This window comes from Cetorhinus maximus, chromosome 2 (assembly GCF_964194155.1).
Source record: "Cetorhinus maximus chromosome 2, sCetMax3.hap1.1, whole genome shotgun sequence".
Classification (NCBI taxonomy): domain Eukaryota; kingdom Metazoa; phylum Chordata; class Chondrichthyes; order Lamniformes; family Cetorhinidae; genus Cetorhinus; species Cetorhinus maximus.
Genome location: NC_135880.1, coordinates 121841778 through 121869143, shown reverse-complemented (window position 1 = coordinate 121869143; position 27366 = coordinate 121841778).

Sequence of the window (27366 nt, the reverse complement as noted above, 5' to 3'; positions counted from 1 at the left end):
TAGATCAGCCCATTTGGAGGTCTGTATACCCTGAAGTTCAAAACGCTCTGATTGGAAAAGTCAAGATCACAATATTGCAGGCTGTTGACTCTGTCAAATCACATGAAGCTAACTATCACTCTGTCAAATCACATGACGTTGACTATCCAAACAAAAACCCTTCAGTTAAGTCAAGGGAAAGGCAGTAGGGTTGATGCAATGAAACAGCAAAAATAAATGTACAGCAGACAGAGAGAAAGATGAGCAAGAGCTGTGGACAATCACATGAGTTCACAGACAGAAGGAAATATCCCCATACAGATCAAACATCAGAGCTTGTAGAAAGCCTAATCACTGTGAAAAGATGTGCAGAACAAAGAAATAAGATGGTAAAAGAATTACCAGAGGCAGAGCAACACGTCGACGAGAAATAAAGGAAACCAAAACATCCATATCCTGGAAGATGATGATTATTTTGAGGACACAATAGATATAGCAACCATCTCCCTGCATGAAATGTCTGGATGAAACAATTCTCAGAGAAAAGAAATTCTCTCAACCATTCAGGTCAGGAAGAAGGTAAGAAATAAGCCTATAATTATACATCCGAGACTGAAGCTTGATACCGGAGCACAGAGTAACATTATCCCACTCAGACTATACGTCAAGGCCTTTCCTGAAAATTTGAAAGAAAATGGTTACACAAAGAAAGATGCTTTGAAACCAAGCAACATCATGCTAAGGGCATGTGCAGGAACTGAGATTTGACAGTTGGGAATGATCCATATCAGAGGGACACACAAAGGAAAAGACAATAGGCCAGATCTTCTGATCAGTGGCGATGTTGCGTGCATTGAGGCTCATTGTGGAGGTCATTGCATGCTTATCTTTTTGTGCAGTTTTAGCCTGGGACTCCGATCCTGGCTGGAATAACAACGCTTAGTGCAGAAATCCAGGAAAAAGCTGGAAAAGTGGAGCAGCGCAAAGAACACCTCCCCCTCCCCAGCCACTGATCCCCCCCCCCTCAACCTCCCCCCCGCCCCCCAACCCCACCCCGGCTTTTATCAGCTGCTATATACAGGTAAGTGTTTAAAGATCTCAAGTCTATCAGTAGGCTGAGTGAGTGAGTGAGTGAGTGAGTGAAGTGTGCATGAGTAAATGAGAGAGTGGGTGGATGAGAGAGTGGATGGGGAGTGAGAGTTAGTGGGTGGGTGGGTGAGTGAATGAGTGAGCATGAGTGGATGGGTGGGTGAGTGAGTGGGTGAGAGAGAATGGGTGGGTGAGAGAGTGTTGGGAAGTGAGTGAGTGAATGAGTGGATGGCATAATGGGAGTGAATATTTGGCTTGGGTTGGGTCACGGGGCTGGGATGTTAGGTTGGGTTGGTGGATAGGTAGTTGGGTTGGTGGAGTGGATGGGTTTGGGTTGTGGAGGGTGGTCGTGGGTGTGGGGATGTGGGGGTTTAGTAATCTCGGGGGGGTGGGCAGTCTGGCCGGGTCAAGTCGGGAGGGGAATAGGGGTGTATGCGTGGGAGGGGTGAGTTACACTGGAGATTAAATAGTGTAACAATTCTGGGGTAAATTTCCGGGTGAGTAGCGGGTATCTATCCCAACTCTCTGACACTGAGATCAGTCTACGAGGCATTTGTGGAGGGCCCCTGGCAACACTAGTCAGCTTATGAGAACTTCCTGGGCAATTACACTTCATGTATGTGTGTCACGACTCGCTCAGGGTCCGAACATGCACCAGCAGCTTAAGTTCAGTACATCGCCATTCCTAATACCGGAAGATCTGGCCCATTAATTGTACGTTCCACATCAGTGAAACAGATGGTGCTGCTATCTTGGGGTTAAGCAGTTGCAAAAAGCTGTAGCTGATCTCAGGAACCATCAGATGAAGGAGTCATCACTGAGTGTTGAAGGTCATGTACCCATTGAAAACCAACCTCCAATCAGAGGCAGGGAAGATCTGGTCCAAATGTATCCGGAGTATTTTTGATAAGATGGTTGGATGCTTTGAAGAATTTGAATGTCACATACTATTGATCTGGCAAAAAAAAGTGATCCACCCCCCCCACGTAATGTAGCAATTGAACTCAAAGGAAAGCTTGAAAGAGAGCTCCAAGAGGTGAAAGAAAAAGAAAGTGATTGCCAGAGTCACAGAGCCTATAGGAAATTCCATCATTGTGAGACAGAAGCAAAATGGATGGCTATGAATTTGCCTGGGTCCTAAAGATCATAATTAAGCAACAAAGAGGAATCACTACCCTGTCCTAATATTGGAAGAGAACACACCAGCACTGGAGGGGCAATAGTTTTCAGCAGCTTGATGTTAGAAATGGTTACTGGAATGTGCAGCTTGACAAGGAATCTTCGCTGTTGACAACATTCAATGTTTGAACAGTACAAATTCCTGCATCTACATTTTGGTCTTAAAATCAGCCAAGATGTGTTCCAGCAGAAAGTAGACAAGACATACAAAGGATGCAAAGGAGCAGTCGACATAGATGGTATCCAGATATACGGTGTAGGTGAAAATATCATGACTACCATCTACATGAAGCCATGGAGAGAACCTGGAAACTGAGATTAAGCTAAGCTCAAACAAATGCATTGTGAAGGTGACAGAATGCCAATTGTTTGGAATGGCGAACATACTTTATGAAGTTAAGCCGAGTCCTGGAAAAGTCACAGGTATTTCTGACTTAGAAGCTCCAAGAAACAAGAAAAAGCTGAGAAGGTTTCTTGGCTTGATCCAGTACATGAGTTCTTTCATGCCTCACATGTCAGAACACACAGCAAAACTATGAGAGCTGATGAGAGAAGATGTCGAGTATCAGTGGTCAGAGTCACATGAGAGGAGTTTCACCAACTTAATGAAGTAGTATGCAAGGAAACAAGTCTGTCATAGTACAGCATAAAGAAATCTGTCACTTTGCAAGTAGATACTTCTACAATAGAACTGCGAGTGGCCCTGATACAAGAGGAAAAGCTCTAACATCTACAGAGATCAGATATGCCCACGTGGAAAGCGAGCTTTTGGCAGTTGTGAATGATGTGAAAAATTCCATACGTATCTCTATGGGAGAAAACTCTTAGTGAAGAGTAATCATTGTCCACTAGAACAGATCTACAAGAAAATCTGTGTAGAGCACCAGCAAGACTGCAGAGATTACTCTTGAGGTTTCAGGATTACAATTTCACTATGAAATACAAGCCAGGAAGAGAAATAATGCTAGCAGATGCCCTATCTCTGTTGTCACCACATTAGAAACATAAAATAAAAGATCTAAATTTGAAGATCCATCACTTAGTGAACATAACACCACCAAACTGAATCAATTAGAGATGAGACCAGCAAAGATGAAGAGTTACAGATGTTCTTGCAGCAAGTGATTCAGGGATGGCCTGATAAAGTGCAACAAATTCAGTCAGCAATAAGGCAGAATTGGTCAATCAGAGATGACATCTCACTGGAAGATGGTGTTCTCCTGGCTGGATCCAGAATCATCATACCCAAAACGATGCAACAAGAACTTCTTCAGGAGATACATGAAGGCATCATGGGAATGGAGAAACTTAGACTCAGAGCCAGATTAGCTGTGCTTGACTACCACTGGCTTGACATCTACAAAGACATTGAAAGAGTGATATCCACATGCAGTATATTCCAGAAGTATAGAAATACACAGTAGAAAGAGGAGGTGATAGCTAGTGAAGTTTCACTCAGACCATGGAAAACTGTGGGAGCCAATTTGTTGATGTCCAACCAAGAGTGGTATCTTATAGTAGTAGACTATTACTCAAAGTCCCCAAGCATCAGAAAAGTAAAATATTTGACAGCTACAAGAATCAGCACAGCAGTATGAGTTACTTTTGCTGAACAAGGGATTTAGGAGAGGATAATATGTGATAATGAAACCCAATTCACCCACTTCGAGAGAGTTTAAGGAATTTGCTGAACAGTATGGGTGCAACATCATAACCTCATCACCACATTACCTAAGGGGATGCGGTTTCATGGAAAAACACATCAAACCGACCCTCAGAACGTGCCTAGAGACAAAGGAGCACCCAAATCTTGCCACATTGTCACTTGAGTTACACTCAAGGATGACATGAAATTGCCTGCAGAGCTATTGAATGACAGAAAGAACAAGACAACTTTGCCAAGCAAAATACATCCTCCAATTAACCAGGAGGAAATAAGACAACTCACAGGAAAAAGAAAGTCAACACTTCACCAAACATGCCAAATCCTTGCAAGAGTCGTTGAGAGGATAAACTGTATATCTACAGGACCCACTCGTGATAACCTGGGACCCAGCAATAGTTTTTGGTGAAGCTGATACTTCAAGATCATATACCATTGAGATTGAAACCAGGAAACATATGAGAAGGAACAGAGTCCATATTTGACCTTTGCCAGGGCTGCTAAAACAGAAAATGTCATGTGCAGCACTAGCATAATTAAAACGCCTCTCCTAATTTTTCCTTACAAATGTATCACTTCATTTTTTTTGCATTAAAATCCACTTGCCATGTGTCTGCCCATTTCATGTCCATATCCTCCTGAAGTATATTGCTATCCTCCTTATTGTTTGCTGCATTGTCAAGCTTTGCGTCATCTGCAACCTTTGAAACCTTGTCTATTATACCCAAGTCCAGGTCATTAATATAAATCAAAAAAGCAATGGTCCTGATAATAACCCCTCAGGGACACCACCTAATACTTCCCTGCAGATTGATAAATAACTTTTCACGTGACTGTTTGCTTTCTGTATCTGAATTAATTTTAGATTCACAAAACCACTGCTCCTTTAATGAGATTCAATTTTGCCAATAAATCTATCACGGTATGTAGCACTCAAGATTTTTTTTATATTAAGACAGCTAGATATTGTAGTGCTGAAATAAAATGCATCATTTGATTTCTTTTGGTCTTGCAATGTAAAGATTTAGCACCTCCCTTGTCTGTTGTAGATCAAAATTATATTTAAATGCATTTGGTTGCAGTGTGTCAAGCTGTTCCAATATCATTTTAGTAAAATAAACACGACATGTACCCTTTGCTTGAGTGCAGTCATACACCACAATTGTTCCTGTTCAGTTTTGATATATTAAGATGAGTGCAGAATGATATAGCTACAATGAATTTGTCTGGCTATAATGGATACAAAATTGTAGAAAGAAATTAGAATGAGGTCCTGTTGTTAAATTTTTCAGGACCTCCGCCTCTCCGGCCTTGCCAGGTTTCTTGTGCGATTGCGCACACCCTTCTTGGCTTCCCTTAAGCATCGAGGCCAGAGTTTCAGATGAAAATACAGAGAAAGAGAGAGAATGTGATTGTTTTACTGATCTATGCTGTTTTGTTGCTGTTATGCAGAGGTTTTGAATTGGTATAGAATACTGTGGTGTAGTTGTTGTAGCAATGTGTTCTTGGCATAAACTTTGTAGTGTGTTATCAAAATGGAATTGGTAGCCAAGACAGAATCTAGCCATCTCCCCTTGACATTCAATGGCATTTCCATTGCTGAATCTCCCATTATCAACATCCCGGGGGGGTACCATTGACCAGAAACTTAATTTGACTAGCTATATAAATACTGCGGCTACAAGAGCAGGTCAAAGGCTAGGAATCTGCGGTGAGTAACTCACCTCCTGACTCCCCAAAGCCTGTCCGCCATCTTCAAGGCTCAAGTCAGAAGTGAGAAGGTATATTTTCCACTTGTCAGGATAAAGGCAGCTCCAACAACATTCAAGAAGTTCAACACCACCCAAGACAAAACAGTCCGCTTGATCGTCACCCCATCCACCACCTTAAATATTCACTCCTTCCACCACTGACGCAAAGTGGCAGCAGCAGTGTGTACCATCTACAAGATGCACTGCAGCAACTTACCAAGGTTCCTTCGACAGCACCTTCCAAACCTGCACCTCTACCACCTAGAAGGAGAAGGGCAGCAGGTGCATGGGAACACCACCACCTGCAATTTCCCCTCCAAGCCGCTCACCATCCTGACTTGGAATTATATTGTCCTTTCTTCACTGTTGTTGGGTCAAAATCCTGGAATTCCCTCCCTAACAGCTCTCTGGGTGTACCTACACCACATGTACTGCAGCAGTTTAAGAAAGCAGCATACCACCACCTTCTCAAAGGCAATTAGGGATGGGTAATAAATACCGGCCTTGCCAGCAATGCCCACATCCCATGAAAGAATCATTAAAAAAATCTGGAAATATGTATGGCCTCTTTATGAGCAAAGACCTAAGAAGGTCAGAACAACATGGCATGTTTAAGTGCCTGGGCTTCATTCTTTAGAAGCCATCTAGGGTGTGATAGCACCTGATAAGGAAATATAAGATATAAGCTCTGAGAAGGGTTGTACGGACTCGAAACGTTAACTCTGTTTATCTCTCCACAGATGCTGCCAGACCTGCTGAGTATTTCCTGCATTTTCTGTTTTTGTTTCTGGAAATATAAGATGGTGCTTTTGACATGAATGTTTCAGTTTTCAGTCCTTACTCTCAACCCTCATCTGAGCTATTAGCTTTGTTCTAATTCTTTTAGTTGTCTTTGTAGTAGAAGGTGTTAGAGTTCTGTGTTGAGTATATAAAGGAGATTGTCTCTGTAACATTGGTGATGCATCTCCAAAAGACAGAGAAAGGTTATAGAAGTTAAGACCATATAACGGTAACAGCCAGATAGAGGAAAATATAAGCATGCTGCTCAGATGTACAAGGTCCCTTGGGAGTGAGGGAGGTGAGATTTAAACTAATCCAGATGCCGAGACCAGCAGACAAGGTAAATTTATCCATGTGCAGAGAAATCAGGATGAACAGATAGTGGGTTAAAAATTCAATTGCCTCCAAAAACAGGCGTAGTAATTGTGATGCGTGGTTAACCTGTGCCTGTTCAATGTGATGTAGAGGTGTCAGCTGTGGCTCAGTTCATAGCCTTTGAATCAGAGGGTTGTGGGTTCATGTCCCACCGGAAACCAAGAACTGTGATTGTACTTGAAAGAGTTGCAATCTGTGACTGTTGATAACTTGAAAGAGTTTCAATGTGATGCAGGCAGCAAACAGATTTCATGCTGCTGCCTAATTGATATGATAATGGTGTGTAACCTAGCGCCAAACACACTAGCCTGAATTTTTCAGTTGGCGTGCGGGGGTGGACCTGACAGGTAGCGCAAAGTGCTACCACTTGCGTCTTATGCTGGGTGGGCCTTTATTGGCCCGCCCACATAAAATGGCGGCACGGAGCCGACCATGGGCAGCGGTCAGCTCCGCGACCACCTCCACCCGTTCCCGCCGAGCCTGCCCGCCGCCTGAAAAATCCAGGCCACTGTTTAGTGGCTACATGTCTCAGCAGGGAGTCCGAACTTGTATGTGGCTAGCACCACTTAAAGCCAGCCTGTACAACTGAAAACTGAAAGATGAGGCACATTCTGGTTGCAGCAGGTATAGAAATTGTTACAGAAGAGTGTCTGGCCTACAGGGAGAATAACTTGGACCAACACGGCAGAGAGTGAACCCCCAAATTTTCTGATGCAGCTCTCATGTGCAGGAGGTAAATAGGAGGAGAGAGGTGCTTTTCCCTTAGGGGGCTATGAGGCCCTCCAGTAAGCACTTAAAAGGGAATGGGAGCAATAAGCATGGAGGTCAGTGCCTTGAGGGCCGGGATGCCGTACCAAAAGAAATTTAATGATCTTCCACAAATGGTAAAGGTCAGTGAAGGGACAGGAAGGGGCAAAGAGTACAAATCTAAAAGTAAATCAGCAGATAAGGCTGGACACTACAAAAATAATAAAAGGACAAAGCTAAAGGCTCTGTATCTAAGTGCACGTAGCATTCGAGACAAAACAGATGAATTGATAGCGCAAACAGAAATAAATAAGTATGATCCGATAGCCATTACAGAGACATGACTACAGGATAACATAGATTGGAACCTGAATATTGAAGGGTGCATGACATTTAGGAAGGACAGGAAGCTAGGAAAAGGCGAAGGTTTGGCTCTGTTAATTATTAGCACATTAGAGAAGGATAACCTAAGTTCAGGAAACTAGGATGTAGAAGCGGTTTGGGTTGAGATGAGAAATGATAAAGGCAAGAAGTTATTTGTGGGAGTGGTGTACAGGCCTGCAAATTGTAACAACATGGTAAGACAGAGTATAAAAGAAGAGATAATGGGAGCATGTCAGAAAGGTACAGCAATAATCACGGGGGATTTTAATCTACATATAGACTGGAAAAATCAGATGGGCAAAGGTAGCATAGATGAAGAGTTCATAGAATGTTTTCGGGATAGTTTCTTAGAACAGCATGTTCCGGACCCAACCAGAGAGCAGGCCATACTAGACCTGGTATTGAGCAACGAGATAGGATTGATTGATAACCTCCTAGTGAAGGCACCCCTAGGTAGCAGCGATCGTAATATGATTGAATTTTCTGTTCAGTTTGAGGGAGAAACGAGTGTGTCCAAGAGTAGTATTTAAAACTTAAATAAGGGCATTTATGATGGCATGAAAGCAGAGCTAGCTGAAGTGAATTGGCAAATGAGGTTAAGGGATGTATCAATAGAGGTTCAGTGGCAGACACTTGAAGGGATATTTCAGAATACACAGAATATATACATTCCAATGAGAAAGAAAGAAAAATTCTAAGAGGAGGGTCCACCTCCTCTTAGTGGTTAACTAAAAATGTTAAAGACAGTATCAAACTGAAAGAAAAGGCATATACTTACGCAAAGACGGGTGGCAGGTCAGAAGATTGGAAAGAATATAAAGAATAGCAAAGAATGAGGACAGAAAAATTAGAGTATAAGAGAAAGCTACCTAGCAATATAAAGATGGATACTAAGAGTTTCTATAGATATTTAAATTAAAAAAGAGTTAACAAAGTGAGCGTTGGTCCTATAGAAAGTGCACATGGGAAATTGATAATGGAAAGTAGGTAGATGGCGGATGAATTGAACATGCATTTTGCTTCGGTCTCCATTATAGAGGGCACAAGTAACATCCCAGAAATAACAGTAAATCAGGAAATGGAAGGAAGGGAGGAATTCTGGAAAATTACAATCACCAGGGAAGTGGTATTAAGAAAATTGTTGGGGCTGTGGGCTGACAAATCCCTAGGTCCAGATGGACTTCACCCTAAGGTCTTGAAAGGAGTGGCCAGTGAGATAGCTGATGCATTGGTTTTAATTTTCCAAAATTCCCTAGATTCAGGGAAGGTTCCATTAGATTGGAAAATAGCAAATGTAACTCCTTTATTCAAAAAGGGAGGGAGACAGAAAGCAGGAAACTCAGACCAGTTAGCCTAACATCTGTCATAGGGAAAATGTTTGAAGCTATTATTAAAGATGTTATTGCAGGACACTTAGATAGATTCAAGGCAATCAGGCAGAGTCAATGTGGTTTTGTAAAAGGGAATTCATGTTTAACCAATTTATTGGAGTTCTTTGAAGGAGTCACAGGTGCTGTGGATAAAGGGAAACTGGTGGATGTACTGTTCTTAGATTTCCAGAAGGCATTTGATAAAGTGCCGCATCAAAGGTTATTGTGGAAAATAAGAGCTCATGGTGTAGGGGGTAACATATTGGCATGGATAGAAGATTGGCTAGCTAACAGGAAGCAGAGAGTTTGCATAAATGGGTCTTTTTCTGGTTGGCAGGGTATCGCATTTGGTGTGCCACAGGGATCGGTGCTGGGGCGTCAACTTGTTACAATTTACAATTTACAAAAGACTTGGATGAAGGGACCAAAGGATTGGCTGCTAAATTTGCTGATGACACAAAGATAGGTAAGAAAATTGTGCAGAGGACATAAGGAGGATACAAAGGGACATAGATGGGTTAAGTGAGTGGGCAAAAACCTGGCAAATGGAGTATAATGTGGGTAAATGTGAAACTGTTCATTTTGGCAGGAAGAGGAAAGATGTAAATGTGTTAGAAGCAGTTCAGAGAAGGTTTACTAGACTAATACCAGGAATGGGCAGGTTGTCTTATGAGGAAAGGTGGACAGGTTAGGCTTGTATCCACTGGAATTTAGAAGAGTAAGAGGAGACTTGATTGAAACCTTTAAGATCCTGTGGGGTCTTCACAGGGTGGATGTGGCAAGGAGGTTTCCTCTTGTGGGAGAATCTAGAACTAAGGGTCACTGTTTAAAAATAAGGGTTGCTGATTTAAGACAGAGATGAGGAGAATTTTTTTCTCTCAGAGGATAAAGAGTCTTTGGAACTCTCTTCCTCAAAAGGCAGTGGAAGCAGAGTCTTTGAATATTTTTAAGGTAGAGCTAGATAGATTCTTGATTAACAAGGGGGTGAAAGGTTATTGGGGTTAGATAGGAATGTGGGGTTGAGGTTACATTCAGATCAGTCATGATCTTATTGAATGGCGGAGCAGGCTCGAGGGACTGAGTTGCCTACTCCTGCTCCTAATTCGTATGTTTGTATGAATTCATCTTCAAATGCCAATTACCGACAACTGAGACAATAGCCTCAGCCATGTTCAATGTGCCACAACGTCATCATTCACCTACCAAGATTCCCTATCAAGCATGACTCATACCTCACTTTTATAGCTGGACCTCATCCTCACACATTTTGTTTTGTTGCAAGGCTCATCTCCACTTCTCAGGTCTTGCACAAACTGCCAGCTATCCAACCATGACAAACACATCATCCAAATAGATTGCATTCTCAGTGACACACTTAGGCCGGTATTTTTCCTATGGTGGGCGGGAGCGGGCGGGGGTGGGCATGGAACCGCCATTTTACCAGGGTGGGCCAATTAAGGCCCACCCAGCTAATACCAGCTGGTAGCGCTCAGTGCTACCTGCGTGGGCAGGGAGAGGAGGGAGAGTCGGGGCCACGGAGCTGCCTCAGGGAGATTGAATGGATATTAATATAATGAAAGAAAAGTTTAAAAAATTTATTTAAACTTATCCTCTCATGTGACTGTGTCACATGGCTAGGGACATGTTTTTATATTCATGAAAATTAGTTAATTAATTTAATAAACGCTTCAGGAAACCTCATCCCGCTCGTGGATGAGGTTTCCTGAAAAACACGAAGGCCACTTAGGCTTTCCACCTGCCCGCCAACCTTAAGGTTGGACAGGCAGCGTTCTCAAGCAGCTCAAATGATTTCTTAATGGCCTTAATAGGCCGTTTATATTTCGGCAGACGCGCAGCCAGTTCCGGCACACACCCACCGAACGAAATATCGTGGTGGCATGTGATGACATCGGGACGCACACCAGATGTCATCGCGCCTAATTTTACACACGGCATGTCGGGCCTGCCCCCACACGCCGACCAGAAAATTCTGCCCTTAGTCTCTCTTGCAGCCGCATAACCAGAGCCAGCAGCAGCAGTTAACTGGCAGGGGACAGGCACGACTGTATGTCCTCAGGAATGAAACCGGATGGACCACCCGGCATTGACCTAGGCACCGGAAACGACGACGGCAATCGCAGCCCTGTCGACCCTGCAAAGTCCTCCTTACCAACATCTGGGGGCTAGTGCCAAAATTGAGAGAGCTGTCTCACAGACTAGTCAAGCAAAAGCCTGACATAGTCATCCTCTCAGAATCATGCCTTACAGATAATGTCCCAGACACCACCATCACCATCCCTGGGTATGTCCTGTCCCACTGGCAGGATAGACCCAGCAGAGGTGGCGGCACAGTGGTATACAGTCGGGAGGGTGTTGCCCTGGGAATGAAAATTTGCAGCCCTGTAGGTTGTCTCGGGATCCCGCACCTCCGGCACAGTTTTGAATTTTGGGCAGGCGAGCGTGGGAATCCTGGTTCCCACCAATTAATGGCCCCTAAGCTCCTTAAGGCGCTCATTAAGGGGCTTGTCAATTTCAGACTGGAATTATTAAATGTCTTCCTGGTGAGCCTGAATGGCCTTGTGCACACTTATGCACAGTTGTTGGGTTCACCATGGGCCCTGATAAATTGCTATGCATTAGTTTTAAAATTTACTTTGTGGGTCCAATGCATGCCGGCATGAACACTGCTCATCCCCTTCTCGTCCATGGTCACTTTGCACCATGTTCTACCTCGAGGAGCTGCCTGATCTAGTTGGCAAGGCAGTGGCCAGGCAGGCAGCTGCTGTCTTCTGGAGGCACTTGGCTCCTCTAATTGGACGCTGAACTCCCTTCTTAGCCAATTAGGCTGTTTGCATTTAGAAATAGCTTGTGAGAGCAAGGCAGCTTGGATGCAGGGTTGGGACCTGGAATTCATCCAGGTGTTGGATTCCTGACCCAGCATTGAAAATCTGGCCCTCAATGTTTAAATTTCTGTTCCACCCATTATAGTCACAATTTTACACTTTGCTGTCTGACTTCTTTGATAATTGGCAAGATATTTAATTAATAGATTGTTAAGTAATTTACTAAGTAGCTAATGTTGCTGCCTGTGGTCAAATATATGATCTTTGTGATGGCCTGATAAAATGTTACGCTAAAAAAATTCATTTTTAAAAATTCATTCATGGGATATGGCCGTCGCTGGCTAGGCCAGCATTTATTGCCCATCCCTAACTGCCCTTGATAAGGTGGTGGTGAGTTGTCGTCTTGAACTGCTGCATTCCCTGTGGTGTAGGTACACCCACAGTGCTGTTAGGAAGTGAGTTCCAGGACTCTGACCCAGTGACAGTGAAGGAAAGACGATTTATTTCCAAGTCAGGATGGTGTGTGGCTTGGAGGGTAACTTCCAGGTGGTGGTATTACCATGTGTCTGCTGCCCTTGTCCTTCTAGATGGTAGTGTTCATGGGTTTGGAAGGTGCTGTCTAAGGAGCCTTGGTGAATTCCTGTAGTGCATCTTGTAGATGGTACACACTGCTGCTGCTCTGCATCGGTGGTGGAGGGAGTGAATGTTTGTGGATGGTGTGCCAATCAAGTGGGCTGCTTTGTCCTGGATGGTGTCAAGTTTCTTGAGTGTTGTTGAAGCTGCGCTCATCCAGGCAAGTGGACCGTAGGTACATAGGAACAGGAGTAGGCTACTAAGCCCATTGCGCCTGCTCTGCCATTCAATATGATCATGGTTGATCATCCACTTCAATGCATTTTTCTCTTACTATCCCCATATCCTTTTGCATTTAGGCATTTAGAAATCTGTCAATCTCAACTTTAAACATACTCAATGACTGAGCTTCCATAGCCCTCTGGGATTGAAAATTCCAAAGATTCACATCCCTCTGAGTAAAAAAAAATCTTCTCATCTCAGTTCCAAGTAGCTTCCCCCTTATTTTGAAGTTGTGTCCCCTGGTTCTAGACTCCCCAACCAGGGGAAACATCTTACCTGCATCTACCCTGTCTATCCCTTAAGTATTTTGTAGGCCTCAATGAGATCACCTCTCATTCTTTGACACTCTTGAAAATACAGGCCTAGTTTCCCCAATCACACATCATGGGACAGTCCCACCATCCGGGGAACAAGCCTAGTGAACCTTTATTGCATTCCCTCTATGGCAATAATATCCTTCCAAAGGTAAAACTGCAGTACTCCAGGTGCGGTCCAACCAAGGTTCTATACAATTGAAGCAAGACTTCGCTACTCTTGTACTCAAGTCCTCTTGCGATAAAGGCCAACATACCATTAGCCTTCCTAATTTCCTGAAGGCATGTTAGACTTCAGTGACTTATTGACAAGGACACCCAGGTCCTTTTGTACATCTAAACTTTCTAATCTCTTACCGTTTAAGAAGTACTTTGTACATCTGTTCCTCCTACCAAAGTGGATATTCCACATTATATTCCATCTGCCATGCCCTTGCCCACTCACTAAATCTCTCCAAATCCTCTAGAAGCCTTTTTGCATCTTCCTTGCAACACACATTCCTACCTAACTTTGTGTCATCCACGAGCTTGGAAATATTACATTTGGTCCCCACACCCAAATCTTTGATATATATTGTGAACAGCTGGAGTCCAAGTGCTGATCCCTGTGGTACCCCACGAGTCACAGCCTGCCAATGTGAGAATGACCCGCTTATTCCTACTTTCTGCTTTCTGCCTGTTAACCAGCCCTTAATCCATTGCTCTAAATTCCCATGTGCTTTCATTTTGCTAACCAACCCCCTGTGGGGAACTTTGCCAAAAGCCATCTGAAAATCCAAGTATACTACGCCCACTGACTCCCCTTTATCCATTCTGTTAGTAACACCATCAAAAAACTCCAACAGGTTCTTCAAACATGATTTCCCATTAACAAGTCCATGTTGACTATGCCAAATTAGATCATTATTATTCATTTATCAAATCCTTTGTAACAGATTTCGGCATTTTCCCTACTACTGATATAAGGTTCACAGGTCTGTAGTTCCCTGATTTCTCTCTCTTGCTTCTTGAATAGTGGAGTGACATTTTCTACCTTCCAATCTGCAGGAACCATTCCAGAATCTTGGAAGACGATCAACAATGCATCCACTATCTCCATAGCCACCTCTTTCAACACTCTGGGGTGTAGATCATCAGGTCCTGGGGACTTATCAACCTTCAGTCCCATTAATTTCTCCAATACAACCTTCTTACTAATACTGACTTCCTTCAATTCCTCATTTTCCCTAATGGCTTGGATCTCTAATTCTGGGAGATTTCTTATATCTCCCTCAGTGAAGACAGATACAAAGTAATCATTTAGCTTCTCTGCGAGTTATCTGATCCCCGTTATGAGTTCTCCTGACTCTGCCTGTGATAAGCACACATTTGTCTTAGGCAAACATTTCATTTTTACGTACCGATAGAAGCTTCTACAGTCTGATTTTATGTCTTTTGCTAGTTCCCCTTTGCTTTCTCCAATGGAAATGCCTTGGTCAATCAGAGATGAATTGTCAACCAATCAGCACCCTTTTCTCCTATAGTATAAATTGTTGTGATCATTCGAAATTCGGCATTCTTGTGTTTGCCCTGATGAGTGCAAGATGAAAAGCTTTGGCAACATGTCTCACTTTTCAGCAATGTGCAAACCAGTCTTGACCTTCGAACTGATTGAGTTGAAGCAGCATTATTGGAAGCATTGGAGCAGGTTATCTGTCTTTCCTCATGGCCAGGGAGGACATGTAAAGCTGGTAGTTTTGATCAACTAATTTGAGGTACAAATGATTTACGGCTATAGGTATGGAATACATTGGAAATGTTATAAGCAGTCAACTTCACCAATTGGAAATTCCATCTGGTGTAGTCAGAAGACCCAAGAAATAAGAGAAGGTAAAACATTTCAAAGGAGAAAATCTTATGCTACCAATTCATGAAACAACAATTTTAGAAATACAGTTACCAATTTATTTTGACTGCCTGCAATATTAATGTTTTCTCCCTTCCGCAGTAGTAAATATCAACTTGACAAGTAAAACTGGCCAAATTCCCCTGTCCTGCATGGAACGGAGCAGAGGTGGGCCTTTTAACTTACCTATTCAAGAGTCGGACCACCACTGTTCCTGCCTCGGGTCTGCTCTGGCATCAGGCCCATCTCCATGCCAATTAAGGCCCCGGGGACAACAAAATCATGCTTCCTGGCAGTCTGGAGATGGAGAAGGGAATGCAACTTGGGTTTGGTCCAGACTCCTGATTCCCACTGGAATGTTCCAGCCCAACACTCAATCCCACAAGAGGAACAGGTTCTCCTTCCTTTTGTCCACTATCTGAGCTCAAACACAGCATTGGAAAACCTGAGGACCTGCTCTTCAGGTCTTGCAGTCATTTGTTTCTTCAGAGGAGTTTCCTGCCACGCACTTCCCCTTTAAAGGTTATGGCTCCCTTGAATTAATACTTGATGTCATTTCAGTTCTCTGTAAGATTCATATTCACCTCATTTCTTATCCATGGTTTAGGGTTATACTACAAAAGTCTTTTCATTCTGTTAGTGGACCTGCTGAGGCTCCCAAGCTGTTAAGTCTCCTCCTAATAAAAAAATTCAAAGGATGCTCTGAAGTTTTAATCCACAAGGGATTGTGAGCATCATCTAATTAATGCTAAGCCTAGAGCGTATAAAAAGGAAGTTCAAAAGAAAGATGTTGCAGAGACAATTTCAAAATTCCAGTGCAATCAGAAACAAGATTTTCCTCAAAGTTTCATTGTTTATGGTCCACCTGATCCAATCGCCTATTTGCCATATTAACTAAGCATTGTGAATAGATCTATGCTCTGTTTTATGGACTGTGCACCCGCCCGACGAGCGTTATATTCCGGCCAGAAAGGTGATTAAATAGTAACCTTGTACTGCACCAGGCAATAAAGGGAAGGAGCCAAATTAAAGGGCTTGAATTGTGGGCTTGTCATTCAAATCAACCTTCCTGTTCTCAGTTCCCTATTATAGTATAGACGGTAATCCATTATTAGTTAAATATTTTATATGCAGGGTAGTTTGTCTTTTGATTTAAAAAAAGAGTCAGACAAGAATATTGGCCTAGCGACAACGACACATCAATGCTGACTTCACAAAGAGATAGTCACAGGCGGGGTCCCGCAGCTGCCCATCATTTAAATCCCTGGTGCCACTTAAATAATTTCTTTGCCATTTCTCATCCTAACAGAAGCAGTGCTCAGTGAAAGCTGTACTTTCCACCTGGATCTGAATTAATGGAGGAAGACAAACGACATTGGCTATCTCACCCAGCTGCATGGAGGCTGTATCACTTCATCAGTTCTCCAATGCCAGTACTGTTGGAGAGGTTTATTGGTCTGTGTTGCATACCCTCTCTTTCAGCAACCATCCCTGACCATGCTCACATGTTTATCAGCAGATAATGTGGCTGGGAGAAGCCTACTGAAAGACAATAAAGAAACTAACAGAAGTTCTTTGCTGGGTATGTTGTGGGAAAAGGCTCAGCATTGTATGATTTTCAAGCTACATGCGTTTATTTTTACATATACCTAAATGAATTATGAGTAGTATGAGTAAGATTTATAGAAATATAGGATCCAGACAATGGGCTCGCTTTTCAGCTGCAACAAGGTGATCGCTACTCCAATGACAGCAGGAGGAAGTCCGATCTGTTTTGGTGATTGGCGAGTTGGCTGTGGTAACCATGCTGCACTCAATGTTAGAGAGGGCGGGAATTTTGGCAGTAAAGAGAATGCAGTGATCCTTACAGCAGCATTTTAAGAATGAGTGGGGGCTGAAAGAATTGCAGGAACTAACAAAGCAGCAGGGTGAAGTGATAGTGAAATCTAAAGAGCACACCCAGTTGCAAGAAGTTTGAACTTATGATTGTTCTTAAGGCTTTAAAGCCCCAAAAATGATGAAAAGTCACTGCCAGACTTTCTGCCAGCTTTATGCTATTGCAACTTAGGATCCCTTTAAGTAGCATGATAAATGCTATAACCTATACTGACTGTGGTTTGTGGGTAGGTTAAGGAAATAGCAGTGGGTGTGCTGAATGACACATGAGTGGCACTTAAGCCTTAACAATATCATTGAACCCTTGTTTTAATATATTAATTAGGTCCTTGCTGGTTTCAGGTGGGAGCGCTGGCCATTTAAGTCATAGTCCGTCTGAAAATTGCAATTGGTAGCCTCTGATGTCAAGGTGAAGTTTTTTTAAAAACTATGTTGCCTGCCTACTGGCCCATTAACCCCAAAAAGAAAAACAGAAGGCAGATGGAAAACGCCCCCAATGTTTCTGAATACAGTCTTCCTAAAATTGTCTACAATTATTCAATATGTTAACTATTGATCTAAAAAGGAACAGAGAATGCGTTAAAATGGTCAATTGCCGAGACTATTATGCCACACATGAGACCAATTCTGGAAGCATAATGGTTCACAGTACAGATTGAAAACTGCAGTCAGTAATTCTTTTATTATGCTCTTGGATTTGATTTAGTTTAGAAAAATACACAATGGAGATCAAGAACCGATTCTTTAACTCAGCGTAACAATTTTCAGAGACTGGTCTTTCAGCTTTGAATGTTAAAATGCCTCAGGAAGTTTACCAACAGTTTTGTGTCAGTCAGTGCTTTGTGAAGCAATTCTTTCTGTCACTTACTGAAGACTTTTGCCTGCTGGGGACTATCAGCTGATAATTAGTGAAAGCTATTTTCTCGCATGTGATGACTCTTTAGCTAAACAGATTGCTTTCTCCATGGGTGTTATAAACTGAAGCACTCGAGTTTCAGTATATACAGTATTTTGTTTTTATTTTGCATTCTCATTTGGTATTTAAATTACTAGTATTTTCTACTAGTGGGGAAGAATGCAACAATTTTGCAATTTTGGATACCTAACATCTATACCTTCGATATAATAGAGGTCCTTTTAGTAAATTTAACCCTAATCCCAGAAGTGAGCTCCTTACAGCAACATTTTTTGTATTTGCCATACTATATCATTCTGGCCCCTTTGAGTAAGATTTCAACTATAATATTAAATTACAGGCAGTTTTGTACAATTTTTGTACTTTCTACAGTGTTGTGAAGAGTGTCGAATTTAAAACTTTGCTGCCTGGAGGCTATCAACTGGCCTATTCTGGAGTTGAAGTCAAGACGTGATGTTAAAGGATAATGTGAAAACCTGTTGATCCACCCAGTCCTCTCAATTCAACACTTCTAGGAAATAAACTGAATAATACAATCATTCCTTTTCTGTATGTTGTTCCAATGATACGCTCGTAATTTTAACATTTTAATTAAAATGGCATAAGTAAAAACATAAATAATGTAAAAAAAAGTTGCTCATTTAATATACATGTGGAAGAAATGTTTAAATTAGTGTGAAGTATAAGCTGAGCTCTCTGTTCCCATGGGGAGCATATCAAATCCTGCAGATACAAGCTAATGAAAGTTATTTCAGGCTATGCTATACTTCAAACAGCGAATTTCAGAGTTTTACAAGTATGTATCTTTGTATCAAACTGTAAAACAAAGCCGTTGGATGTCAGACAATAACTATTTACAGGTCAAGTCTCTCAGGAGGCCTTCTTTGACACATTGAGCATCGTAGCCCAACAACCTCGGCTGGTTTTTCCGAGACCTCCTTTTCAGGGGACAGTTGTCCACTAGGTTCCTCAGTGGAAATTGGCAGGTTTGTCTCCCCGACCCCCTCGGATCCCACAGGCCCCACCGGTGCTTCCAAATCGTGTGACCTGTCCTCTACATGCGGCACAAACTCAAGTGTAGATGAACACAGCATTTCTCCTTGTGGGACTGGTGTTCTTTTGTGAAGATGATCCCATGTCGTCCAATTATTCGGCTGTTTACCGATAATTATAGGAGAGGGGTCCAGTTACTGCACTCATCTCGCCTAACAGCCAATTGAGCCCATCTCCAAAGTTTTTTGTGAAGGCCGCATCTCCCATCATGAAAGTTCTTTCGCAACCATGACCATTGTACCTGGTCTTCTGCACCTCTTGGGTTTTCTCCACCCTGTCCTCTAAATTTGGCCGGATAAGGGTCATGCGGGTGCAGAGATGTCTCTTCATTAGTAGTTCTGCAGGGGCAATGCCAATCGTCTTGTGTGGTGTGGTGTGGTCCGGTATGTGAACAAGAACCGGGACAATCGTTCGATGCTGGGTGGTAGGATGAGGCTTTGATGTGCTTAATGGTTGAGGGTCATGAACCTATGGAACTCCCTGCTGGTAAAAGTGATCCTGTTGTTAGACACAAGGACCTTCGGCAACACATGCACTGCAAAACTCTGCCGCAAATGGTCTATGGTGGCAGCTGACGTGGGTGACTGGACTTCATAGACATCCATCCATTTGGAGTGGGAGTCATTCAGTGAAAGGAACATTGTGCCAAAGAAGGGTCCTACATAATCGATGTGGAGGCGTACCCATGGCCACCCCGGCCATTCCCATGGGTGCAATGGAGCTAAGCGGGGGAGCTTTTGCACCTGCTGGCATTGAGGACAGCTTTTGACCAGGGTTTCTATATTTAAGCCTGTGCCTGGCCACCACAAATAGCTGCGTGCGAGCATCTTCATTCTGCTAATGTCCGGGTGAGCGCTATGTACCTCGGCTTATAATGGCCTTCGACCCCTCAGCGGAACGATGACCCTTGCTCCTCAGAGTAATATGCCGCCCTGGCAGGAGAGTTCATTTTTGCGATCAGAATAAGGCTTCATCTCCTCGGATTTAGATCTACCTGATCAACCATTCAAGACCTGCTCCCAGACATTAGACAATGGTGGGTCCCGGTTTGTCCACTCACAGATTTGTCTGGTCTGAATAGGGGAGGAATCCAGAAAATTAACACTAAGACCAATTCCTGGGGAATCGGAGCCTCCCCGTTATTAGCTGGCAGGGGAAGGCGGCTTAGTGCATCAGCATGTGCGATTTGAGTTCCTGAACGGTGAACAAAAATGTATTTGTAGGCGGCTAACATTAGTGCCCATCTCTGGATGCGAGCTGATGTGATAAGTGGTATCACTTTGTCTCCTCCAAATAATCCCAGTAGGGGCTTGTGGTCAGTTATAATGTGGAAATGGCAACCGTGGCGATATTGATGAAACTTCCGGGTGCCGAACACAATAGATAAGCCCTCCTTTACAATCTGGGAATATCGTCACTCTGCGACACTGAGTGTGCGAGATGTATAACCAATAGCCATCCGCCATCGATGTGAAAGGACAGCCCCCATTCCATAAGGGGACGCATCACATGTTAAAATTAATTCCTTCTTGGGCTCATAGTGGACCAACGAGGCCGACAATCTTAACAATCGCTTCCCTTTCAGGAAGGCACCCTGGTGCAAGGGCTTGCCAAGTCCATTTCTGGTTCTTCTTAAGCAAGCTGTGCAATGGGGCCAGCACAGTTGAGAGGTTTGGGAGGAATCAGCTGCAGTAGTTTACCATGCCTAAGAAGGCCTTAAGCTCTGTAGAATTTCTCAGGGCAGATGCCTCGTGAATGGCCTGAAATTTTTCTTCCACAGGATGCAGGCTCTGTGCATTGTCCTTGTGGCCCAAGTAAGCCACCTCCTTAACTTGGAACCGACACTTCTCTCGTTTTAAACATATCGCTGCTTGTGTGAAGCACTTGAGAACCTCTTCTAGATTTGCCAAGTGTTTATCTTCAGTCAGTCCTGTGACCAATACATCACCCAAATAAATGATAACATGGGGAAATCCTTGGAGCAAGTTTTTCATTGTTCTTTGGAAAATAGCACATGGCGAGGAGACCCCAAAGGGTAGACGTGTGTATCGGTACAACCCTCGGTGCGTATTAATGGTGATGAATTCCCTAGAGTCCTCTTCCAACTCTACCTACTGGTAGGCATGGCTCATGTCTAATATCGAATATGTGGTGCCCCCTGCCAACTTCAAATACAATTCTTCAATCTGGGTATCAGGTGCCTATCAAGTTTGGCCACTTTATTGACAGCCTATAGTCACTGCATAAATGCACACTTTGGTCCAGCTTCAGTACAGGTACAATGGGTGCTGCCCACTCAGAAAATTGCACTGGTTGTAGGATGCTCAATTTTTCCAGTCTGCCCAGTTTGGTTTCAACTTTATCCCATAGAGCATAAGGGGCTGGTCTGGCTCTTATAAATCTGGGGGTTGTTTTTGGGTCTACATCAATCTTGACCTGAAGCCCTCGAATCCTTCCTAACTCGTCATTGAAAACGGAAGCATACTTTTGCAACAATTCCTATAAGCCTTTTGTTGTAATTTGAAAAATTCCAGCCCATTTCAATTTATTCTTTTCAAGCCATTTGCGGCCTATTAAGCTGGGGCCCTCTTCAGCTACCACTATCATGGGCAACTTTTCAGATTGATTTCCATACGTCACCAAGACTTGACATAACCCTTTCAGTCTTATTTCTTCACCCGTGTATGTCCTCAGCTTTATGTCCGAAACTTTTAACTTCAAAGGATATGTTCCTTTACTCAGATATCTAAATGTATGCTTCTCAATGGCAGACATCGACGTTCCCATATCAACTTCCATCTTAATGGGTTGCCCGTTAACTATAATGACTACTTGGATTGTCTTGGTTCTACCCACTTTGAGGTTATATAGCGAATGATGTCTGATGCTATTTCTTCTGGCTCTTCCATGAGGCATATTTCATGGTTTTTCCTTCTACCTTTATAATGTTGTTTTAGCCTTTCTCTGCAGTGCCACCTTATGTGGCCATAGTGGTGGCAGAAAAAGCACTCGACTTGTTTGAGTTGTCATTCACTCACTGGAGGCCTGGATGTATTTCTGTAATTCATTTCATGGGTTTTTACTGCAGTACCATTGTTTTTCAATAGTCTGGAGCTAGAGAGTGTTTCCCGCTTTTCCGTGGTGTCCGAAGTTTTTGTGCCTTTTGTTGCCAGATTTTCCCTCACGACCAAAAGGTTGGCATCATTTTGTGTATCTTTTATAACTTTGGAATTTCTAACAACACACTCCATCGCGATAGCTAATTCTAATGCCTTATTGAAGTCTAGACTAGGTTTGGCGAGCAAACGTCTTTGGATAGTATCATCTCCAATCCTGCATATCAGCCGGTCTCTCAACATATCACTAATGGACCTTCCGAATTAGCAATGCTCAGTTAATGCCTTTAAAATGGCCACATAGTCAGCTATTGTCTTCTCTGGAAGCCTGTTCCTTGAATTGAACTTGAAGCACTGCACAGTGACTGAGGGCTTTGGTCTCAGGTGGCTCTGTACAATTTTTATTAACTCGTTGAAAGTCTTCGTGTCTCGGGCGCTAGGTTATGTAAGGCTATGGATCAGTTCATATGTTTTGCTCCCACATGAGGACAAAAGAATCGCCCTCTTTTTCTCCTCCCCCCACAATGTCATCAGCAGTAAAAAATAACACTAGGCATTTGACATACTGAGACCAGTCACTTGCAATGGGGTTGAATGGATTGATATGCCAGAATTGCAGCATCATGAACGACTGCAAAGGGACTGCACTTCCGATAGGCTTTCCAGGTAATGAAGAATTTAGGTGGCTTACCGTGGAGTTGCCCTCTCTCTGGGGTCTCCTATAATTTTCTGTCCATAGCCAATTTTCATGTATTTATCCTTTTAAATGCATTGCTGCTATAAGAGCAGTGACCGTTTTTTTAAACTCTGTCTCTGCAGTTGTGAGCTTTTCTCTGCTGGGTTTTGCACTCTTTTTGAGTTTTGGCAGGATCCCCATGATCGTGATTCTGTAGGGATTTAAAAAATTTTTTTTAAACTGCAGCACTGCTCCGATTGCTGGCTGATGCCTATTTTACATGAAATTACAGATGCTCTTTCCAATGCTTTGCTCACCCGTCTTGAAATTTATTTTCTTTCGTTCTTTATCCTTGTCGCCACTTTTCTATCTTGGGTAAATGAGTTCGTTGGCCAACTGAACTCTAATTGCACTCCTTCCTATGTTCTCATCAATTGCTGCTTGCAATTTATATAAAAAGGAGAAACTGATGTAAAAATAAACAGTGATGGTTTATTGAGACATAGGGCAGAGCACCAGATCATATGTGCTCACTCAAAAACCTCCAGAACTAGATTTACAGTGCCCAGTTGCCCACGCTGTACAGTGACTTGTCAGTGCTGTCACACTTGCATTCTCTTAAAGGGACAGGGTACCTTACTTTACCACAGATACAATGGACGGAATCGTCCCAGCTTTGCACCAAGTGTAGTAGCGAGCGGGAAAAAAGATGTCTTACCTGGCAGCAGCATGGCAGCTTTTCACAGTATATCATCACAATCCCGCCTCATTAATCATGCATTCCCAGGAAGCATGCCATTTAGATGGCGGGCGGGCTCTCATTTACCCTCCATGCCATCACCTCACCGTTTCATCATGCCAGGCACCATAATTAAAGTTCAGCTACATGCACACCTTTCAGTGCTTCCAGCCCACAAAGAAGCCATGGCCCCAGAAGGCTAGAAGACTGCAGTCCCCTGGTTTAATGATGTATCCCTCAAGCGACTTTTGGATGCAGTGGAGGCCTGCCGTAATGTTCTCTACCCCTGCTCTAGCCGCAGGATTGGCAGCAACATCACTAATCCAGCATGGGAGGCGGTGGCAGCGGTGGTCAGCGCCAATGCCCGACAAAAGAGGACAGCCACCCAGTGCCGAAAAAGGATGAATGATCTCCTCTGTTTTGCCAGGGTAAGTCACTCTTCTCATCGTTCTCAACTCACACACTCACAAACCCATCACACATCCACAGGGATCTAACCCATTGCCAGTTCAAGGAACATCATCATTCACTGTCTCATACACACCTTCACTGCCCCCTTCCTAACTGTGGGACCACTCACCACCCATACATGCCAGGCATGCTTATCATCTGGCCTGGCAATCACCCTGCTTACACTCTCAAAGACTTTGAAAATACAGCCATCCAGCTGGCCGGCAAGGACCTGGACTGTTCCTGTGCTGATGGTGAGGTCGACAGTGCTCAACCAAGTGAGGATCCAGCAGTGCAACATCCATCAGACAACCATGCTGCGAGTCACTTGCCCTGTTCTGCAGTCCTCTGCCATGCACTAATTATCTCCCCTTGCTTTCGCAGGCACATCTGGAAAACAGCCGACAGATTCCACGACCCAGGACCTCCAATCAATTCCCAAAGAAACCGCTGAAGAGGAATCTGAAGGCACCCTCCTTGAAGTCCCGTCACAGCGCTCACCCACACCCTCCACCAGCACAGAGACACACGTCTTGGTGGGACCTAGCTTTAGAGTAGCCTCATGATCACAATTTGGTGAGCACATTGCAATGTCTGACCTACAGCAGATGGCAGCAGGGACTTCCCAGGTCTCTGGCACTTGGAAAACGGCTGGAGGCCAGAAATGTGTTGAATCCGAGTCAGATGATGAGCCTCTGGACTCAGTCATATCTCAGTTGCTGGAGCTGCAAAGCAAGCTCGGAAACATCAGGAAGGGATGCCCGATGCACTCCTCAGAATTGCAAGGCACAATTGAGGAGTCCATCTGCCATCACTCTGAGATGATAGCGCCAGCATGCCAATGCACTGAGGAAAACCCTGGTAGGGTGGGAGCTACCATGGAGACCTTGGTCCAGTACATCGCTCCTGCACTGCTGCACAGGCTAGACTCCATCTCTGGCGACATAGCTGTATGTGAGAGGGGTGCAGAGCAGCTCAATCTCAACCCGCTACCCCTTTTCCTCAAGGTGTCAGCCAGGGGCCCTCAGGCACCCATAGGGAGGAGGATCAGCAGGTGCACATCCTTGGGCCATACACCTAGGTAACTCCGGGAATGTCCAGCCAATCCAAATCCCCTCTTCCTGTGACACTGGCAGCTCCAGCTCCACAGGCCGAGGAGGGTCCCACTGCCACACAGCAGGACCCCGAAAGCAGGTCTTCCAGATCTCGGCCCTCCAAAGGATGCCTGCCAATGTTGTCACAGGCAGGGTGTAACAGTCAGCAGGCTGCCTCCACCTCCGCTGTGAATGTCAGGGGAGCATCAAGATGTAGAGGCAGGGTTAGGGATATTAAGAAGATATGGTTGCACAGCCTGGGCATGGGTGTTAATCACTTGTACATAATGTTCACTATTGACGAGAAACTCCTAAGAATGTCTCTCTGCCTATGGCTCCTTGTTCTGATGAGCAGTGTTCGTGTTACTCAGGGTGTGAAATGTTGGTTCGTGCAAAGATAAAGGCAGGCGTCTCAGCCCAGGGCCTCTTCCCTGTGCAGAGTATGACTTTCAGACCAAAGTGATGGTCCGGCCTCACACTTCTTGGACACCTTACTCATGCCTGCACCTCGATGGTGCTTGTCATTGCTGCTAGAATGCCATGGGCAGGCGTCACAGAGTTCCGTCATTGTGTGCTCTCTCTGTGTGCTCTAAGCACCTTTAAGGTGGGGCTGGCCCCCATCTCGTCAGCATCTGTGACCAGTGATGCTGTGCTCCTGAAAGGATCATGTGCTGAAGGCTGACAAAGGATCAGGTTCATTTAAAGATTCACGAATGTTTCTCCATGATATGACCTTGATCACAGAGCGCAAGCTGCCCTCAGCCTGACAGGAGTCAGACATTCTCAGAGGCTACATGAAGATCTATGGAATGTCCTCAATGCATGTTGTCATCATCGTCCTGGAATCGAATGAGTAGGAGAGCCTCCACTGTGCCTTCATGACAGGGGCCTTATCACAGAGGGTATGTGCATTGCCAAAAGCCAGACTGGAGCCAAACGCTCACAGGTGGAATGTGAGGATCTATGGTGCCTCCTCATTGCATGTCGTCATCATCCTCCACAAATCTAGCAGCCGTGAGGGCCTCCCGAGCATGCCTGCCTCATCTGGCCAGTGTGATGGCCACATTGCTATCATTGTCTGTCATGATATGGCAGGTGATGTGTGTGAGGCAGACCAAATCTACAAGGGAAACTTGGCCATGCTAGCACAATTGTTTTGCAATTTGTATTTATGGGTTCTTCCAGGGCCACTCAGCTCCTGACCTCATTACAGCCTTGGTTCAAACATGGACAAAAAAGCTGAACTCCCGAGGTGAGGTGAGAGTGACTGCCCTTGACATCAAGGCCGCATTTGACCGAGTGTGGCAGCAAGGAGCCCTAGCAAAACTGGAGTCAATGGGAATCGGGGGAATACTCTCCACTGGTTGGAGTCATACCTAGCACAAAGGAAGATAGTTGTGGTTGTTGGAGGTCAGTCATCTCAGCTCCAGGACATCACCGCAGGAGTTCCTCAGGGGAGTGTCCTTGGCTCAACCATCTTCAGCTGCTTCATCAATGACCTTCCTTCCATCATAAGGTCAGAAGTGGGAATGTTCGCTGATGATTTCACGATGTTCAGCACCATTCGCGACTCCACATATACTGAAGCAGTCTGTGTCCAAATGCAGCAAGACCTGGACAATATTCAGGCTTGGGTTGATAAGTGGCAACTAACATTTGCACCACACAAGTGTCAGGCGATGATCATCTCTAACAAGAGAGAATCCAACCATCGGCCCTTGTCACTCAATGGCATTACCATCACTGAATACCACACTTTCAACATCCTGGGGGTTACCATTGGCCAGAAATTGAACTGGACTAGCCATATAAATATATGGCTACGAGAGCACGTCAGAGGCTAGGAAACGTGCGATGAGTAACCAACCTCCTGACTCCCCAAAGCCTGTCCACAATCTACAAGGCACAAGTCAGGAGTGTGATGGAATACGCTCCACTTGCCTGGATGAATGCAGCCCCCACAGCACTCAAGAAGCTTGACACCGTCCAGGGCAAAGCAGCCCGCTTGATTGGCACCACATCCACAAACATTCACTCCCTCCACCACCGACGCACAGTAGCAGCAGTGTGTACCATCTACAAGACACACTGCAGGGATTCACCAAGGCTCCTGAGATAGTATCTTCCAAACCCACGACCACTACCATCGAGAAGGACAAGGGCAGTAGTTAGATGAGAACACCACTGCCTGGAAGATCCCCTCCAAGTCACT